We start from the raw sequence: 19,887 nt of genomic DNA, 5'->3' as shown, positions 1-19,887 counted from the left end.
TTTAGACCCAGCGAACTGCATTCCCAATGGTACAGGTGTCACAGGCACAGGAAGAAAAAGAAATCTCTCCAATGGGGGGTCATAAACAGAAAAAAACCTTGACAGAATTTGTAGCTTTTTCTAATTTTATGCAAAACTCTAAAAAAAGAAGCTAAAGTTAGGTTTCAGTTTTCATTAAACACTCACTGGCCACTTTATGTTTAGGTACACCTTGCTGGGTTGGACCCCCTTTTGCCTTCAGAACTACCTTAATTGTTTGTGGCATAGATTCTACAAGGTGTTGGAAACATTCCTCAGAGATTTTGGTCCATATTGACCAGTTGCAGTTGCTGCAGATTTGTCAGCTGCACATCCATGATGCAAATATCTCATTCCACCACATCCCAAAGGTGCTCTATTGGATTGAAATCTGGTAACTGTGGAGGCCATTGGAGTACAGTGAACTCATTGCCATGTTCAAGAAACCAGTGGTGAGATGATCTGAGCTTTGTGACATGGTGCATTATCCTGCTGGAAGTAGCCATCAGAAGATGGGTACACTGTAGTCAAAGGATGGATAATATGGTCAGCAACAATATTAAAGTAGGCCGTGGCCTTTAAACGATGGAAATATCCCCCACACCATTACACCTCCACCAGCCTGAACCATTGATACAAGACAGGATGGATCCATGCTTTTATGTTGTTTACGCCAAATTCTGACCCCACCATCTGAATGTCGCAGCTGAAATCGAGACTCATCAGACCATTTTCAAGCTCTATTTTAAGCTCTTTCCATCCTAGCTAATATTTATTAATAAACTGAATTTTATACAATGGGTATAGAAAAGAATCACCCCCTCTAACCACTGGAAGATTTACCCCCCTTCATGACCAGGCCATTTTTTTGCAATACGGCACTGCATTACTTTAACTGACAATTGCAGGGTCATGCAAAGCTATACCCAAATAAAATTTATGTCCCTTTTCCCCCACAAATAGAGCTTTCTTTTGGTGGTATTTTCATCACCTCTGGGTTTTTATTTTTTGCTCTATAAACATAAATGACTGACAATTTTGAAAAAAAAAATGTTTTACTTTGTGCTTTTTTAATTAAAAAAAAATGTAAAATTAAATTAGTTTAGGCCAATATGTATTCTGCTACATATTTTTTGGTAAAAAAATCCCAATAAGTGTATATTGATTGGTTTGTGCAAAAGTTTTATACAAATATGGTTTATTTTTTTTTTTTTAATTCTTACTAGTAATGGCAGCGATCAATGACTTATGGCGGGACTGCGACATTGCAATGGACATTCAGATACTAACTGACACTTTTTACACTTATTGGGGAACAGTGACACTAATACAGTGATCAGTGTTAAAAAATATTCACTGTCACTGTACTAATAACACTGGCAGGGAGGGGGTTAACATCAGGGGTGATCAAAGGGTTAATTGTGTGCCTAGCCTGTATTTTTCTAAACTGTGGAAGGTGCTTTTACTAGGGGAAGAGATGAATCCTTATCTCTGCTTTGCAGAGACACAGGATCCATGCCTTCCCTCCTGTCAGAATGGCAATCTGCGTTGTTTACATAGGCAGACCGCTGTGCTGCCTCTCTGCTGGATCATTGGCGGGTGCCGGTGGACATCAAGTCCATGGTACCTGCTGCTGGGCTCCCGCTGTGTGTGATCACAGTGGGTGCGAGCCAGCGGTGGCACGCATTCGTGCCCTCTACCCGGAAAAGCCAGATCATGTACTGTATATACTCAGTGCAACTTATAACATCCAAGTGAAAAATATAACACCAACATGTCTGAAAAAATCAAAAAGAATTTCAAAAACAGAAACATTGAGTTGGAAAAGAATTACCCCCTACCAAAAATGACTTGTAAACTCAATCAGGTGTAGCTAATAAGCTAAATGGCACACAGCACCATTTGACTTGAAACTGTGATCAGCTGTGGTCATTTTGATTAGCTCAGCAGGAAAAGAGCTTTCCTGGAGAATTTAAGCAACTGAAGCAATCAATCAACTATGGGTGGCAAGGCACTGTCAAAATATCTCCAGGATAAAGTTGTGGACAAGGCACAAGTCAGGAGATGGATACAAAAAAATGTCAAAGACTTTATCAATGCCTAGAAGCATAGTGAAGTCTATTATTAAGAAGTGAAAGGTATTTGGTAAAACACAAACCCTCCCTGAATCAGGACATCGCTTCAAACTGGATGAAAGAGCCAGGAGGAAACTGGTCAGAGAGGCTACCAAGAGGCCTACAACAACTCTGAAGCAGTTGCAAGAATTCATGAGAGGGTGGTGATTGTGTGCATGTGACAATATCACAAATTCTCCACAAATGTGGCTTGTATGGGAGGATTGCAAGAAAAAAGCCTCTCCTCAAGAAAGGTAACATGCAGTCATGACTGAGCTTTGCCAAAACACACCTTGAAGATTCTGAGGCCATGAAAAAAGGTGTTATGGTCAGATGAGACTAAAATCGAATTATTTAGCCTCAACACCAAACAATATGTCTGGCGGAAATCCAATACAGCTCACCATCCAAATAACACTATTTCTACAGTAAAGCATTGAGGTGGTAATATCATATTATGGGGGTGTTTCTCTGCATCAGGGACTGGAACACTTGTCAGGATAGACACAAAAATGGATGGGGCAAAATACCGTCAAATTCTTGAGAAAAATCTGCTACCCTCTGCCAGAAAGTTGTCAATGAGAAGAAGGTTTACCTTCTAACAAGACCCAAAGCACACAGCATAAATGACCACACAGTGGTTGAAGGAGAAAAAGATGAATGCTCTTGCATGGCCTAGTCAGAGCCCAGATTTAAACTCCATTGAAAATCCGTGGAGTGACTTGAAGACTGCAGTCCAGCAGTCAGCATCAAATTTAACTGAACTTGAGCAGTTCTGCAAAGAAGTGTGGGTAAATATTGCAAAGTCTAGATGTGCAAAGTTAGTAGGGACATATTCCAACAGACTAAAGGCTGTCATTAAAGCAAAAAGTTGTTCAACAAAATACTGACACAAGGGGTGATCCTTTTTTCCAACTCAGTGATTCTGTTTTTGAATTTTTGTTTCTGACATGTTGGTGTTATAACTTTCAATTTGATGACATACGTTGCACATTATACGTTGAGTAAATACAGCTGAATAAAACAAAAACTATGTCTCTCTTCATTTCAGGCTGCAAAGCAACAACATTATTTTAAAGGAGGTGATTCTTTTAACTACAAGTTTTGCCACATCTGGATTTATGCATTGTTACAAAATTTGACAATGAGGATCCTGCCTCTTAGGACTCGCAGCACTCAGTTCTGAGTTATCCGGGGCAATAAGTATTTAATGTGGTTCTGAATTAAATGAAAACAGATTTACAGTATATTGGAGCTCTCAAGTAAGGCTAAACAAATACACACACACTTATATTGTAAGAAATAACTAACATATGATTAAAAAACATTGGATACTGGCCATTGTGATTTACTGGTAAACAAAGCCCATTATTAGAACTTTTATTCACTTCTTTTTTTTTTCTTTTTAAGTTCTGCTTAAATCACAATCAGTTACACTAATATCTGTAACAGTATATCTGAAAACCCTCCTTAATGACTTTAATTTGAAAGTAATTTGAATGTACTATGTAACCAACATCCTTTTATGTAGGAAATGTGAGTCCTGGTCTGCAATCAGTGCTGGCAGAAAGGAAGGCAGCAAGCTCAGTAAGATAAAGAGATTTCCAGTCAAATCCCATTAAGAAGCCAAAGTTTACCTCACCACTAAGCTTTCCTGGTCATTTCATCACAGTTTAAGTAACTTTGCAGTGTTCACAAATGGCACACTTGCTGGATGGGTGCTTTGAATATACTGAACTATAGATTTGTCCTGAACCTGTATAAAATATTTTAAGAACAGGCAAATTACTGATTTTTAGAATGTCCTCACCTTTTATATTTACCAAAGTCAAACCTTTTTTGTTTTTGTGTCAGGGCCTGGACTTGAACCTGGGATCTCTGCTGTATCTAGCAAACCTTGGGCCTTGACTTCTCCTGAACCTTGAACTCTTTGCTCCTCCTATGAACTTCCTGATTTAAGCTATGTCTCTGCACTTCCTGTTTGCCAGATTATTGTGCTATCTCTTTAGCCAGTATCTCTCTCTTGTTTTCCCTGCTGCTGTCCATATTTTGCTACCACTCATTATCAACCCTTAGCTTGTTCCTTGACTCCGCTTCTGCCTGATCCCAACCTGCAACTACTTGTTACTGATCTTTGGCTTGTTTACTGACTACGCTTCTGTTTAATCCTTACCTGCTTATCTGCTGCTGGACCCTGGTTTGCTCCTCCTAGTGGTGTGATCCTGAGAACCGCGACCTGGTACTAACATGCAGCTAAACCCACATCCACTGGGCTAGGAGCAATGTATTGTATGACGGGTTTCCGATAGAGGGCGGTCTCAACACATGGCACTTTACCTGTAAGACACACGTCTAAATAACAGAACTCTCTGCTGTTATCAGCCGTGCCTGTAAAGTATAGATGTTTGTTGTTGGCATTCAAATACTCCAAAAAGGCACTCAGACGATCCACCCCCTTGCCCACCACCAACAGGAGAACATAAATATACCGAAGATAAAGCCTAATGCACAGTTTGAATGCGTTCTCCTCTCCAAAGATGCAGAACCCCTCCCACCAACCCATGTAGAGGTTGGCGAGAGAGGGAGAAAATGTAGCTCCCATCATGGCCCTGCATCTCTGGAACTAAAAAAACATCATCATTGATGTTTTGGGATAGTAAATATTCCAGTATGTCTAAAATATACATATGATGTTCAAGTGTCAGATCCGTACAAGACTCTAAAAAGTAAGAAAACCGCCTCTATAGCAAGATGGGGGATAGAGGAGTACAGACTCTTGATGTCACAACTGATCCACAAATAGTCTGTATCCCATGTGAAATTTCTCATAAGTTGCAATAAATGGTTGGTGTCTTTTAGATACCAGGAAGTTGTACTACCAATGGTTGTAAATAGCTATCAAGCCAAGTCCCAATATTTCATTAAGGGAGCCAATTCCAGAAATGATAGGTCTATCTTACAGGGGTTCTAGACCCTTGTGGGTATTAGGTAAATGGTAGAACGTAGGAATGGTAGGATATTCTGGAATAAGTGACTTCATTTCTTTCTTTTGAAAAATGCCTAACATGAAACCCCTGTTGACTAGTTCAGTTAAGGTAGATTTGAAATTTTTGTGAGGTCCCCTTTAATCGCATGTATGTGTGGCTGTCTGACAATTGTCGGGCAGCCTCAACCAAATAAGATTCCACATTCATGACAACATTCATGCCTCCTTTGACAGAATTTCGGATGATTATGGACTTATCTTCTTCTAAACTATTTAAAGCTAAATGTTCTCTCTTCGAGAGATTGTCCCACCAAGGCAACTTTTTTGTAACTTGATGTGCTAACACAGTCAAGTCTCGCTCAACTGGCTTTTGAAAATTGACTCATATCAGGTGTGCGGGATTTGACCAGCTAGAATTCAGATCAAATTTTGAGGGATGTCAGTTTGGCCAAACAATTAACCCCTCCACAGATAAGTGAGCGGTACTCTCTAGAGCTAAATCTTCTATGTCCCTAATTGCACATAACTCTAAATGTGAACACTATTATCCATATCATTTGACGTACACAAGTCTGCGACAATATCATCATTTGCTGAATAATAGTGTTTTTTAATAGTGAGATTTCTCACAAACTTGTTAACATCCATAATCTGTTCAAAAAGATTGAAGTGTCTGTTAGGACAAAAATTTCAGTCCTTTGGACAAAAGAGAGGTTTCATGTGGGGAGAGCACTCTATCAGACAGGTTCAGGACATTGGATGTATAACAGAGAGATCTGTTATTTAGACGTGCATCTTAAAGGTAAAGTGCCATGTGTTGAGACCGCCCTCTGTTGGAAACCCCTGACAGGCAATACATTGCTCCTAGCCCAATCAGGTCATCCCAAGCATACCATCAGGGGTGTCCCCGTAGAACATTTTCTGCGCGTTAGATGCATTTGCAGTAGCGATTTGAAATTTGAGACAGAGGCTTTACTGCTTTACTTTTTAAGCGTTTCCTAGCTGGGGATATCCCCGATGGATGCTGGAGAGGGCATTGCAAATAGCAAGGAGCAAAAAGAGGGAAGACTTGTTAGGTCAGAGGAAGAACAGGGTTGACTCTTGTTATGGCAAACTGACCCTTTCTACCACCTTCAGTGCGGAATTTGCCCAGGTTAGGGATATTATAAGTATAAGTATTTGCCCATCCTGAATGTTAATACAACCTATGCAGACATTCCTAAACAGGGGGTCAACATTGTATCCAGAAGTGCACCCATGATAGGTCAGTCATTATCTTAAAGTTTTTTCAATCCTTGCAAACAAGTGCAGTCATTCACGTTGCTGCACTTTAAAGGAAATGTTAAATGATGAGCCCATGACTGCCCGTGTTATAGCCTTATCCGGGGTTGCAATACTTTTCAGGCCACAACTACTCATTAACAATTTGGCATCTCATCTTTTTAACAACTGTAACACCATATATATGATTTACCTGATCACGTGCGATCTGTGCCACATACAATACGTGGGTAGAACCATAAGATGGTTGAGGGACCATTTTTATGAACATGTGTATAGTGTTCAGAAAAATAAAACTACCAATGTAGCGAGACATTTCAGGGAATCCCATACTGGTGATATCTCTGCTATGAAGGTTCAGGTTATTGAAAAGATCCACACTCCCAAGAGAGGTGGGGATATTTTCCGTATTTTATGCCGCAGGGAGGTGTTCTGGATATTTTTGCTCCAGACCCGCATTCCCACTGGCTTAAACTTTGAGTGGGATGTAAGTAGGGTTGCCACCTCTCCGGGATTCACCCAGACAGCCCGGGTTTTGAAACATGTGTCCGGGTCTCTGCCCACCTGAGACCCGGGCACATTATTCAGACCCGCCGGTGGCTCACTGTGCCTCCACGGCCATGTCCCAGGTTTGGGTCACTTACTCCATTATAATATCTGCTCCTGCTGCCTTCCTATCTACTCCCTGCACTGTCAGTATCAGCGGCGCGCCTCCATCAGCTCAGTGTGCTGCAGAGCTGGCTGCAGACTGGACACAGAGGCGGAGCCTCCATATTGCCGGGTGGCAGGTGCTCTCCTCTAGCTGGTTGCAGAAGGGACATTGAGTAGGGTTGAAGGCATAGCCTCCCCATTCTCTGCTGCTCTGTTGCTCTGTGCAGAGATCGCGCTGGGAGACTAGCTTATAAGTAGGTTTTTGCCAAAGTTTTCTCACCCCTCCCCCCCATACACCATACATACATACAATCCTCACCACTCTCCCCCTCTCACCATACACTATGTATATATACAGTTCTGCCACCCCCCCCCCATATACCATCCATCCATATAGTTCTCTCTCTCCTCATACACCATCCATATACACAGTTCTTCCCCCCTATATACCATCCATATACACAGTTCTCACCCCCACCCATATACCATCCATATACACAGTTTTCACCCCCCTATATACCATCCATATACACAGTTCTCACCCCCACCCATATACCATCCATATACACAGCCCCCCCCCCCCCCCCATATACCATCCATATACACAGTTCTCACCCCCACCCATATACCATCCATATACACAGTTCTCACCCCCCTATATACCATCCATATACAGAGTTCTCACCCCCCCCCACATATACCATGCACAGCTTAACTATCCTCAGCCAATGCCTTACAGGAGGACTCCCTTGTCCCCCCATACTACCACCTCCCCCCACCCCCCAAAATTACACTGGGAGGTTCCCCACTAAACATTATACACTACACATACACTATATTGTACATTATACACTCCTGACACGCACTATATACACTATATTGTACATTATACATGCCTGCACTATATACACTATATTGTACATTACACATGCTTGCACTATATACACTATATCAGTGATGGCGAACCTTGGCACTCCAGATGTTTTTGAACTACATTTCCCATGATGCTCTTGCACTCTGCAGTGTAGTTTAGCATCATGGGAAATATAGTTCCAAAACATCTGGAGTGCCAAGGTTCGCCATCACTGCACTGAATTGTACATTACACATGCCTGCACTATATACACTATATTGTACATTACACACTCCTGCACTATATACACCATATTGTACATTACACACTACATATAAACTATATTGTACATTATACACACCTGCACTATATACACTATATTGTACATTACACACTACATATACACTATATTGTACATTACACACACCTGCACTATATACACTATATTGTACATTACACACACCTGCACTATATACGCTATATTGTACATTACACACGCCTGCACTATATGCAATTGGCTACACCCACTGTTCACTGCTGCGCGTGCCACATTACTACTCCCCTAGGGCACACAGAGGTGTCCCAGGTATCTTACAATCTCATAGTGTATGCTACAAAAAAAATGCCAAGCCCCGCTGAAGTGTTCGGGTTTGGCTCGAAGAAAAGGTGGCAACCCTAGATGTAAGCCATTTTTAAAACTAAGAAGTAACATGTATAATATGGGGTCTCCCCACTCTAACTTCCTGTTCATTTGGGCCCCCAGGAGCCCTTTTTGCTATTCACCTACATATACTTATCTGTATGACAGGGGTTGTGATTAAGTAGGTTCAGTGAACTATTTAGAATGTTGTTTTATTAGGTTGTTATTTAGCCCTGTACTGACTATATTCAGGTCTGCCACTGATATTTATCAGGGCGGTTTTCACATGTCCAAATATAGTACATTTTTGCCTATTTCCTTTTGTATCGTGCTGACGTTTGGTGCATACTATATATCACATGCGTCTCTTTGCAATTTGTTGTTATCGCTTTAGGAGACGCGTGTGTTTTGGTGTCCTCCATACAAATATTTTTATTCACTTTTGTATGTACTTTTTCTATGGTATCATTTTTTTTTAAATGTGGTTACTTTGGCTTTACAGACATGTATTTGTATTGTCGTTCAGAATTTTTTTTAGTTTTGCTTATCAAGATAAGGGGAGAGCTGATCACACCACCCTACACCTGTGTGGGGTGGGAGTGTTCTCTACTTAGAGGTTTGGTGGGTCAGTCTTCCTTTGGTTTTTGAAGAAGCACAATGTATGTGTGAAATGTCATCACCCCTTAGTCCGTTGTTTTAGTCCTGGTGGCAGTCTTTCAATAAACCTGTTGGATGGATGTTGGTGGGCAGCAAAATTTTCTCACTTGGTCTACATGTTCACGGTTGCAAGCCGGAGCTAGAACCCTGCCCTTTCTTTTTGGTGGATTATTACACTCACCTGGAGTAGTGATCTGTTTCATTAAAACAAAAGGGCACTGAACCCCGGTGATCTTTGAGCTCTTTCATGTTGTTCAGGTAGATCTCCACCCCTCTAAGGTTGCCTAACCCTGGTCCAAGGTATTCAAAAGATTTTGGTGAAACTGTCCACATTTTGACTTAACTCTCCAATTCTTTTGAATTGCCCTCTTGATGCGTAAATTAATTAAGATCTGAAATAACTCTTTAGCCACTTGGAGTTTCTTGGCGTGCAATGGAAGCGGTAGGTGGTAGTGGGGGACCCAGGTTGTGCATTGGGGCCCACAAGCTTCAAGCTACGCCTCTGCATAAAAACGTTTTAGTAAACTTTGCCAATAGTAGCAGAAAATAAACCTTTTTTTACTTGTTTTTTTTTTTAATTTGAAGTACAGCCATATCCAAATACCATTGTCATTTCCATTTGCTGGGCTGGTAAGTTTAACACGAGTTAAGTAAACATGGCTGACGACAACTGCACCTAGAACATTGTTATGCAGATCCTTTGCTTGTGGAGCTGAAGGAGGATTTTGGCAATTAGTTAACATCTGTAAGTTTAAACTTTCAATAAAAAAAGAAAAGAAAATGAGCAGCTATGCAAGCGCCTGTCTTTGGTTGAGTAGTCAGCACAGCTGTTAGACTTTAGTGATACTTAGAAAAAAAAAGTTGGATGTTTTGATTCCATCCCACATTCAATCTTAAAAGAAACATGAATTTGTGTGGGCTATTTTCTTTGCCTTAAAGTGTTCTGTCTCAGATTACCAGTATTTTTTTTTTTTGTGTGATTTGATTCTTCATCTACTTCCTGGTACTGCCCTGCCCTTATTGTGAGAACATTTTAATGCACCGAATATTATATTACTAAGCATCAATGATCATTATACAGCGGCACAAACCCTTTGATAGGTTTGTTCTACAGTGTCTTGCAATATGACAGATAATATTACAGTTTCTTAAGAGCATTACATGCACAATGGCTTGCTTCATTTAAAAAACAGGTTTTTATAGGCAAGTTATAAACTAGTTATAAACTAATAAATATAACATGTATATTTGCTACACAAGACATTTGCTACACAATACATTTTGTAAAGTAAAATTAATAATAATGATGTATTGCAATTTGCAGGAAACCATGATGTTTTGTAAAAATCAATTGATTTCTTCGCCATGGCAAAACTAATCAATAGAATGTGTTGAGTATACAGTGACGTGTCTTTAAATGATAATGCTCATTGTAGGTCCACAAATTCAGTGGAATGTAGGCAAACTTGTGTGGAATTCAATTCTCTATATCTAATAATGAATGAGAGATAGTTTAATATCACCTGATCCTGAAAAAAAACCTTGATTGTCTTACGTGTCATAAGTGGAATATATGTTAGTAGGATGATGACTTCTAAAGTGAGCTGTCTTGAGTTTACTCTGACACATGAAGCTTCCTAACCTTCCTTTTGGATGTTCCTGGCTTCCCTTGAATCCAGATCAGTGATGTGTCATAATACTTTCATGATATATAGTCATTATATACAGGGGTCAAATCCTGGGAAAAAAGTGTAGGAATTCACCCAAGATCCCCCCCCCCCCCCCGACATTGCAAAAAGTACCTAAAATGGCTGTATTCTGTGCTAAACAGTGCAAATATCAACATTTAAACTATAAACATGTAGCTAGTGCTATTAGCAATGGTTTAAGTTAAGCAAAAGTCAAAAAACATATTTCTTCATTTAAACGAAGGTCAGGTTAATATAACCCAGCCAGCACAGAGTACCCCCATATATCAGAGTCTACAGGATTCCCCCTTACAGCGCAAGGGAACTGACATAAAGGGGCATGCTGCTGATCATGATCTAAAGGGGAACTCTGATATAAAGGGTGATCAGAGACCACCTTTTATCAGAGTCCACTGTGCTCTCCTTTACATCAGAGTCCCCACTTACATCAGGGTCTGCAGCATTGCCCTTTACATCAGAGTTCCCCTTCACATCAGCGTCCACAGAGTTCCCTCTTGCACTGTAAGGGGGAATTCTGCAGACTGATGTAAAGGGGTATGACGGGAACTCTGTTGTGGGGGGGCTCTGGTGACCAGAGACCACCTTCCGCAGAGTGAATGCACTAAGGTGGAGGGATCCTGATATCGGGGGGACCTTTATATCATTCCCCCCTTACATTATTGTATTCACTCCCCCTTACGACAGTGACCACCCCTCAGACTGGCCTGGCAGCGCTGTCACTGACCTTCTCTCAGGTGCACCGTGCAGGGCTTAGTCAGTTGACTCCAGCTCGGTGGCTCTGGTTTTATCCTATAGTCTCCTCTCCACAGTCCACACATGTCTGACTTCTCCAGTGACCCCCATCCTGGCAGTGCTCCCACTCTTGACTCCTCTCCAGACTCCCCCCTCAGAGACTGCAGACATAATAAAAGACAAGAGATGGTCACAGATTGCGGACACGATACAAGAGATGGTTAGCGGCTGTGGACATGGTACAAGAGGTGGTTAGAGGTGATTTTTTATGCCTGCTGCCAGATGCAGTGTGCCACTTGCCACCCATAGCCTGCCAGCAGATGCAGTGCCACTTGCGACCCATAGCCTACTGACAAATGCAGTGTGTCACTTGTCACCCATAACCCGCCACCAGGTGCAGTGCCACCCAGAGCCTGCCACCAAATGCCATGTGCACTTGCCACCCATAGTCTGCCACCAGATGCAGTGCCACTTGCCAGCCAGAGCCTGCCACCAAATGCCATGTGCCACTTGCCACCCATAGTCTGCCACCAGATGCAGTGCCACTTGCCACCCAGAGCCTGCCACCAAATACCATATGCCACTTGCCACCCATAGTTTGCCACCAAATGCAGTGTGTCACTTGCCACCCAGAGCCCACCACCAGATGCAGTGCCACTTGCCACCCAGAGGCTGCCACCAAATTCCATGTGCCACCCATACCCTGCCTCCAAATGCAGGGTGCCACTTGCCACCCATAGCCTGCCGCCAAATGCAGTGTGGCACTTGCCACCCATAGCCTGCCACCTGGTGCAGTGCCACTTGCCACCCAGAGTCTACCACCAAATGCCATGTGTCACTTGCCACCCATAGTCCACCACCAGATGCAGTTCCACTTGCCACCCAGAGCCTGTCACCAAATGCAGTGTGTCACATGCTACCCGCAGAGTTTCATGCTGGGACCTGTAGTCCTTCACTATTGGGGGGGTCACATCCCCCAAAAATGAAGGACTACAAGTCCCAGCATGAATCACTGATATCATTAAGGATGTGTCTTCCACCCATCCCTGCTCCAAGGGTGTCATTGCATCTGTCACTGTCTCATCTATCAGTGTCCTCTTCTCTGCTGCCAGCTTACACATCTCCCGGTGTCTGCACAGTGTACTGCAGTCATCCATCTGCATACCACCAGTCTGCCGGAGAAGATTGAGGAGGATGTGGCCGCAGCAATGCACTAGGCGCGGAGGAGGAGGAGGAGGAGGAAGTTAAATCCTCCTCTGCTCTGAATTGTGGGGCCTTTGGTGATGTCACTGGTTGCTAGATGCCATGCGGCAGGCACCTAGCAACTAGTTAGGGCCGTGAGCCAGAGACTGGTGGATTCGGGTGGAATTAATACGGTTCCACCAGGACAAGTGACAGTCAGGCAATTTAGCTGCCTATTTAGGAGGCATTAGATCAGCCCAGTGGGCAATTCCGGGACACGTGGTCATGGGATTGGCGTTCCTGCTGTGGAAAAAGTGCAGGAACGTTGTTCCCATGCTTTCCCGAAGGACTTGAGCCCGGCAATATTCTATGAAATTCTCTCTGCTTAAAGCATGATTGAAGTTCCAAAGCCAGCAGAGCACGAAGCACATTTATAATTGTGCATTCTCTTTCTTTTTTTTTAACCATATTGCTGTTTTATAAATTGGCCCTTTACTGAGTGAACTTTTATAGACTATTAGGATTTATTTCTTTCACAAGAAAAAGATTTATTCAAATCTTTACATTACAAGCAATGGACAGGCACGGTTGATAATGTTTACATTACAGTAGGGTTTACCACATAAAACAATTTGCTGATATTCAGAGGAGACAGCGGATCAAAACCCCTAAATTACAGTAGGATAGTATGCTGATAGGTGTATTTTACAATAAGGTCATAGAAGGGAGTCATGGGGGGGAGAGGGGGTGGGAAGGGGGAGGGGGAGGAAGGAAGAGGGGGGAAGGAGCGACCCCAAGTGATAAGATTAGTTAAAAACTCCACATAAGTATTAGCAGGCAAGAAAACAGATAAGGAAACACGTATCGCGGTGCAGCCTCAAGACCCAGGACATCGTCTGCAATCTCCGAGCCCCAAGCATCTATCCATCCTGACCAGATTTTATTGAATTTGCTAGGGCAATTCCAATTCAAGTAGGTGATTCTATAGCGTGGCAGGACAGAATTTAGAACAGAGAGCCAGGAGGACACCGTGGGTGGTGCAGCATCTTTCCAAAGGAGAAATATCTCCCTGCGTGCATAGAATGTATCCTAGCTTAAGAACAGCCTAGTGTATCTGCCCTGAATGTTGGTGCCAAAAATGTTGAGCAACATAAACCTGGGATCCGACTCGAGGGCCAAAGAGATTATCCGATTGAGTTCATCGAGAATCTCTGACCAGTAGGCAGCAAGGCGTGGACAGGACAAGACTATATGGAGAAAGGAGGCAGCCTGCAGATAACATCTGGGACAAGGCACCGGGGCCCCAAAATTCATAATTGTCAATCGTTTGGGGGTGAAATAGGCCCTATGCAAGAACTTAACTTGCAGAAAACGGTCCCTGGCTGAGATCATATTAGTTACAAATGAGGATAAACAAGCTTCCCAGTCCTCTTCAGTCATGTCAGGGACATCTATTTTCCACTTGTCAAAGGTCTTTTATAATTTTTAAGTAGGGATTATGGATAGGCAGAAGTACAGGGAGGATAAAGGTTTGTCTATTACCTTGGCAAAATGCAATCCTTCTATAGGGTCCGATTCTAGGGTGAGAGAGGGTGGAACTGCTTTTGAAATGCGTGGTGAAGCTGGTAGTAGTGGAACAACGTCCGTCCGGTAGTATGTGCGCATCTTTAGGGTCGGGGAAGAAGCGCAATTTGCCACCGGAAACAACATGTTTTAGATTCACTATCCCCTTTCTCGCCCAAACCTGTGGCTCAGGAACTTTATTCAGATGTGGAAGATTTGGGTTACTCAATGGGGGAAGATGTGGGCAGAACGTCTCCGGAGAGCTACAATGTGCCCTCGCCCTGTGCCATACCGCAATAGTGGTGTGCATCAGGTCAGTAATACTGGGGTGGGAGTTTGGTGCCCTGAACACCAAGTTGCTAAGGGTGGAGTATGACCCCATAATGACCGCCTCTAGGGTAACCGCTGGATTATCTTTAGGTTGGGAGAACCACCATCTGACCGTTACTAGGACCGCCGCCCAGAAGTAAGCCTGAAAGTCTGGTAAGGATAGGCCCCCTTGAGTGATAGGGAGCTGTAAAGTGGAGATGGCCAAATGTGGAGGCCTCCCATTCCACACAAAGGAGGATATAATACCCCATAGTTTCTTAAAGAAAAAAGCTGGGGGCACCAATGGGGAATTACGGAAGAGGTAGAGAAACTTAGGTAAATATACCATCTTGACAAGGTTCACTCTACCCACTGGGGTAAGGGGTAGACACGTCCAGGCCATACATTTCTGAGAGAAGGCCCTAAGCAACAGCAAGAGGTTCAGCTCAAAATATGAGGACAAGGGGGCCCTTATCACAACCCCCAAGTTTTTAAATTCGGATTTCAAGGTCAACAGGGTATCAGTCTGGGCGTGTTGGCCTGAGGTGTGCAACGAGAAAAGAAGTGACTTTCCCCAATTAACCCTGATGCCCGAAAATAATCCGAACACATCAACGATTTGGAGAGCTGGTGGGAGAGAGGATATGTCTTTCAGGAACAGGAGGGTATTGTCTGCGTATAGGGATATTTTGTCCACAATGACCCCTACCTGTATATCTTCAACCGAGGAAGCAGACCTGATATGGACTGCCAGGGGCTCCATGGCCAGTGCAAACAGGCCCGGGGAGAGCGGGCAACCCTGTCTAGTTAGGGGAAAAGGAGAGGACAATGAATTATTAGTGCGTATTCAAGCTGTAGGGTTGTGGTAAAGCAGCTAAACCCACTTAATAGACGGAGGGCCGAATTCAAACTTACATAGGGCAGCCCAGAGGTAGCGCCACTCCACTGAATCAAAAGCCTTTTTGGCATCTAGGGAGGCTACCACCTCTGGACCGTCCCTAGAGAGATGTGTAAGGAGGCGTCAGATATTAATGTCAGTTCCCCTATCCGGCATAAATTCGGATTGATCCTCGTGTACCAGCGCATTGGCTGGCCAGGACCTTAGCCAACAATTTTGCATCTATATTTAGGAGGGATATTGGCCGGTACAAGGAACACTGCTCCGGAGCCTTACCAGGCATGAGAAGGACCACAATAACCGCTTCAGCCATAGAAGGGGGGAGAGATCCCTCCTCCATGGCTTTTTGGAGCATGAGCCTGAATGTAGGGATCAGCTCCTCCGCATATGTCTTAAAGAGTTCAGCTGGGAGGCCATCAGGGCCGGGTGCCTTACCATTTTGCAGAGAGACCACTGCCTACTGGAGCTCTTCCAGTGTAATGGGGCCATCTGATACATCTCTACAGGTGGATGTCAAGCTCAATTCCCTCCAGATATTCGGATAGTTCCTCATCCGTACCCACCATCTGGGAGCTATACAGCTCTTGGTAAAATGATGCAAAACGTGCATTAATAGAGGCAGAATCGGTTAGCAGCGACCCTTCCGAGTTGGAAATGCCGTATATAGCTACAGGCGAGGAACTCTTCCTAGCCAACCATGCCAGCATACTCCCAGTTTTTTCCCAATGCTCGAATATGCATTGAGATTGATGTAAGAACTTGGTTTTAGTAGCAGATGTTTGGAGCAGAAGAACATCTTTCAGTGCTGCCTGAAAATCAGAGTACACTCTGGGTGCCCTCGACAGGGAGTATTCCACCTCAAGTGCAGACACTCTTTCTTCAGCCCTCAGTAGATAGGATTTATTTCTACTATCCATCTTTTCAGATTCTTGTGCAGCCAAACTATTTCTTTTAAGTTTTGGATAGTAGAAAAGGATTACAATTCTGTTGAGCATGTATTGCTAGCTGTGTCCCTGCTGGGGGAGAGTTACCCTTTGTATTTATCTATGTGATCTTTAATATCAAATACGCCCACAAGCTCCATGCATTTTAAATCAGGTATAGCAGATTTACAGCCTACAGTAGTGTATCTAGTGTTCCTCCAGCCTTGCAGGATTACCCATTCTATGTGTGCAATTCAACCATATGACATAGAGCTTCTAACAAAGCTCAAAGGGCATAGGGCGGAGATTGTATTTAATTTACATTTTTTTTACTTTTTTTTTTTTTTTAAATTGTATCAAATTATGTAGATTTGATTTGCAATTGATACAGTATGTGTTCAGATGGGGAGATGTACCCATAAACAGAAGTTGGGATGCCATACATGCTCAGGTGCAGGTGATCTTTTATAATCTTAAAGTGATTGTAAAGATTGTTTTGTTTTTTTTTTTAAATAACAAAAATGTCATACTTACCTGCTCTGTGCAAGGGTTTTGCAAAGAGCAGCCCCAATCCTCCTTTTATGGGATGTGTCAGCGGAGCTCCTGGCTCCTCCTCTTCATCGGATGCCCCCACGGAGAGACGCTTTCCCTGGGGGCACCTGTGTGGGAGCGCTCCTGAGTTCTGCTGTTGTGTCCAATGACACTGGCAGCAGGACTCTGCCCCGCCCCTGGCTCCCGTATCACTGGATTTGATTGATAGCAGCGGGAGCCAATGCTCCAGGTGCAGGTGTCGGCATCTTAACTGTGGGCGGCCAACTTTGACTCGTTGCAGCTTCACAGTTGGCTGGCCACAGCACATGTGCAAGCTGAGCTGCCCCCGTGAATGATCCCGCAGTCTCTTGAGACCTGTGATGTGTGCCAAGAGGCTGCAGGGGAAGGAGGAAGGACTGAACTTCCTTTCAGATCGCCGCAGCGATCTGACCGGAAGTGGGAGCGGGTACCTGTCAAAAACAGGTACCTGCTCCCCCCCCCCCAAAAGAATGTGGTAGAGGGGGGTGTAGGAGGAAAGGCAGAACGTTCCCTTTTCAGAGAAGTTCTGATTTAAGGACTAGCTACTCCACTAGTTTGGTGGAGTGGATTATGTTTTTTTGGATTATCTGAATTAGAATCACTATTCATTTGTTGCATAACCACAGCAAGAGAAATTGGTGATAAGAAAAAGAATGTGGTTATTTATAGGGAACACTGAACATTATGTTGAAGTTTGGAGTATAAAACTTTATTTAGCACTTTGGACTTTATTGGTGAGCACTTAATTGGAGTAATAATTGGATCAATTGTACCTACATAATATTATAACGATTTTGAATGCTGTGCAGTTACATACAGTTGCACAGCAACACACTGATTAGAGAGAGGGCTTTTTTTTGCTTTAATCCTTTCTCACCATAACCTGCATATCTCACAGTTAGATAGTAAAGTAAATTTTAGTTTAAAGGGGTTGTAAAGGTAAGTGTTTTTTCACCTTAATGTATCCTACTCCTTAAGGTGAAAAAACACCTGGCAGTGACCGGCCCCCAGCCCCCGTTTTACTTACCTGAACCCTCAAACTTGTCCCACGGGGACGCGCCTTCTCTCTGCTAGGGGGTTCTCAGCTGTTGATTGGATAGATTGATAGCAGGGCAGCCATTGACTCCCGTTGCTATCAATCAAATCCAATGACGAGGCTGTCGGGGGCGGGGCCAAGTCCTGCATTCGGCGTCTACGGACGCCGAATGCTGGACTTGGGAGCGCACCTGCAAGGTAGCCCCCCGGGAGAGCGCTTCTCCTAGGGGGTTATCTGATGTGGGGAGGAGCCGAGAGAGCCGCCGAGGGACCCCAGAAGACCAGGATCGAGGTCACTCTGTGCAAAACGAGCTGCACAGTGTAGGTAAGTATGACATGTTTGTTATTTTTTTTTTTTTAATACCTTTAGTGTCACTTTAAGATACTGAGCTCTGTTTGTTAACAACAGACATTTCAGCATGACAACTCAGGCCAGCCTGGTACATGTGAAAAGCCTACAGCTCCACCTCCTAGCTGGAAAAGTAATTATGAGATATTGATATACTATATTTAATTTTTACTTGTCCAAAAAAAACGAACAGAATTATTTTTGGTACTTTTTTTTTAGTACTGATTATAATAAACGAACAAAGAAATATGTACTAAAACACTCCACATAGCCTTTAAATACCACAGTTCTATACATTAGTTTACTTAAAAGTCCATGATCATTTACATTAGGGTTAGCTATCACTTAAGTAGGCATCTGGTCTTTATAATATAGCAGCAGTTATTACAGCTGTCATGTCAACTGACAGAACCTTTTATTTCCTGTTTAACAGAAGGATGAAGAGTACTGTACACAGTTTTAATGCTGTAAGTGCGATGGACAGTCTGGTTCATCCCAAGGCCGGATGTTCTCACAGGACTGTCTGGAGAAGTAAAGGCTATATTTTAAATTTCTTCTTAGGTCACATGCTCAGCATGATGTCATTGCTTCGTTCTCAGACACAGCTGAATGTAAGCGCTCTGTCTGTGGGAATGTTATAGCAATTCTTTGTGTGTAGTCAGATTATATGATAAAGCGTTTGCAGACACACTTATGGCAGTTATAAATCAGACTTTTCCTTCTAATGAGACCAGTAAATCAGGGTTCCTTTTTATCCTTTTATTCTGTGTTAACGGTTACTATAATAAAGGAACAAAGGAAAGAAAATCAGAAAGAAGGATCAAAATGCAAGCACATGTTATGCTGTTTCTTGCTCAGCGAGCTTTATAAGATGGTGATAAAGTTTGAAGCCTTGCATGACAAAATTAATGAGCATGGAAAGGCGCTGCTTCCTGCCAGATGCTTCCTGGAATGAGGGCACTAGAGCACAGAGATGTTAACATGTCTACAATTAGCAGATCTTCCTACAAGGAGGCCTTGTTTACTTTGTACTCTTATTCCCCTGAATGCACCTTGCAGCTTGTGATGCTGGAAATCGTTTCTCAATGTCACACTTTTTTTCTAAGCAGAATATTGCTCTGCCAGTGCTATTTTATTTTATTTACTGTATATATTGCCCTCACTTTACACAGCATTCGCCATTCACACCAGTCCCTTCCTTCAAGAAGCTTACAGTCAAAGGTTTCTAACTCACATGCATACACACACATACTAGGGCCAATTTAGAAATGAGCCAGTTAACCTACCAGCATGTCTTTGGAGTGTGGGAGGAAACCAGAGTACCCAAATGAAACCCTTGCAGGCATGGGGAAAACTTGCAAATTTCATGCAGATGTGGTTGTAATCCTGGTCAAGACATTATTATTAGTAAAGCGCT

This window comes from Aquarana catesbeiana, linkage group LG01, assembly GCF_042186555.1.
Source record: "Aquarana catesbeiana isolate 2022-GZ linkage group LG01, ASM4218655v1, whole genome shotgun sequence".
NCBI lineage: Eukaryota > Metazoa > Chordata > Amphibia > Anura > Ranidae > Aquarana > Aquarana catesbeiana.
This window is presented reverse-complemented; position numbering follows the sequence as displayed.